This window comes from Orycteropus afer, unplaced genomic scaffold (genome assembly GCF_000298275.1).
Source record: "Orycteropus afer afer isolate SDZICR_OR568_19922 unplaced genomic scaffold, OryAfe1.0 scaffold00558, whole genome shotgun sequence".
Lineage (NCBI taxonomy): Eukaryota > Metazoa > Chordata > Mammalia > Tubulidentata > Orycteropodidae > Orycteropus > Orycteropus afer.
In genome coordinates, this window is record NW_006922145.1 from 1,592,510 (window position 1) to 1,594,160 (window position 1,651).

At 49.3% G+C, this 1,651-nt stretch overlaps 1 protein-coding gene across 1 annotated transcript in view; it reads right to left on the reverse strand.

The window, feature by feature from the left end:
- Positions 1-1,651, reverse strand: part of RXFP2 (relaxin family peptide receptor 2) — a gene marked incomplete at its 5' end in the record, with an annotated part of 69,388 nt that overhangs the window by 62,792 nt on the left and 4,945 nt on the right. The gene's annotated exons all lie outside the window — the stretch shown is intronic.

The following is a 1,651-nucleotide window of genomic DNA, read 5'->3' on the forward strand; positions in this document are numbered from 1 at the left end:
CAGCAGCCACTCCTCGGAAGGAAGGTTGGGCAATCTACTTCTGTAGTGATACCACCTTGGAAACCCAAGGAGGGGTCGCTATGAGTAGGGTCCGACTTAACGGCAGTGAGTTTGGCTATTTTTATGGTAGTGTAGCAACACTTCAGGATAGAGTACAACTGCCCCCTAGGGTTTCCTAGGCTGTTAATCCTTAAGGAAGCAAGGAGCTGAGGGCCAGACAGAGACTTGCTTTGGGGCACGGCTGAAGGGAGGCTGACCTGATTGAAGAACTGTAGCCTGAGTTGTTTCTGCTCCTGAATTGTAACCTGTTACTTCCCTCATAAACCCCATAATCATGAAGACCGTCTGTGAGTTCTGTGTGGCCACTGCAACGAAGTACTCCAGCGCGTAGGTCGTCCGTGCCCTGCTCATCCTGTTTCCTTCCGCCTTCCCCCACAACCCAGGATGGCCAAGTCCCTCTCTAAGGTCCTCTGCTCTCTGAGTCTTTCCAGCCCCAGCAGGGCCACTATTCTTCCCACGGCCTTCCACGGCCCTGTGCGCTGACACGCCCCTCCACGCAGCACTCACGCCATCCACAGACCCGTCTTTCCCACTACAGTGGGAGGTCCTTGTGGGCTGGGCCACCTCTTGGTCATCAGTGTATCCTCAGTGTCCAACCTGGGGCTGGAACACAGCCGGCACTCAGTAACTTGATTGAAGTAAGCAATTAAGAGGAAACAGAGTTTTACTCCTTGTTGCAACTATTCGATGCCTATGTGTTCTTTTTAATATTTTATTGTGTTTTCCATGAAAGCCTACACAAATCGGTCTCCATTTGACAACTACCACACAAATTATTCAGAGGCGTTGGTTACACTTTTCACAATGTTTTAACCCTCTCTCCAGTTCCTTCTGGAGTTTTTACTTTCAGTAATCTGGACTCCCTGTCTCCATCCCCTTTCATCTTTCCTCTAGAGTAATGGTTGACCATCTGGACAATGTCTGCATAGTCTTGCAATCACAGACTGACCCATAAACTTAGTATGAGTGGACACATTCTTCATTTAAAATCTTTTCTGTCCCACAGGCAGACAGTAGACCAGGTGACCACTAAAATATATGGAACTAAAACTGACATTTGAAAGAGAACTTACCACACTCTCCACATAAACTCATACACCACAGATTACGTTGGTTGCAAAGCTGGCCCCGAGAGTTTGAGCCAACATCACTGACAGCACTCCTATGTGGAGGCCACTGAAATGCAGTGAACTGAAAGTAAGTCTAAAGGGAACTTAAAGAGCAAAGTGGTTAAAGCGCTTGACTGCTAACCAAAAGGCTGGTGGGTCAAACCTACCAGCTGCTCCATGGGAGAAAGATGAAGCACTCTGCTTCCATAAAGACTGACAGCCTTGGAGACCCTGTGGAGCAGTTCCACTCTGTCCTCTAGGGCCGCTGTGAGTCAGAATGGACTCCACAGTAGTGTGTGTGGTTTGGGCTTTGCTTCTGTGAAGATTGACAGCCTTGGAAACCCTGTGGTGCAGTTCCACTCTGTCCTCTAGGGGCGCTGTGAGTCAGAATTGACTCCATGGCAGTGGGTGTGGTTTGGGCTTTGCTTCTGTGAAGACTGACAGCCTTGGAGACCCTGTGGGGCAGTTCCACTCTGTCCTCT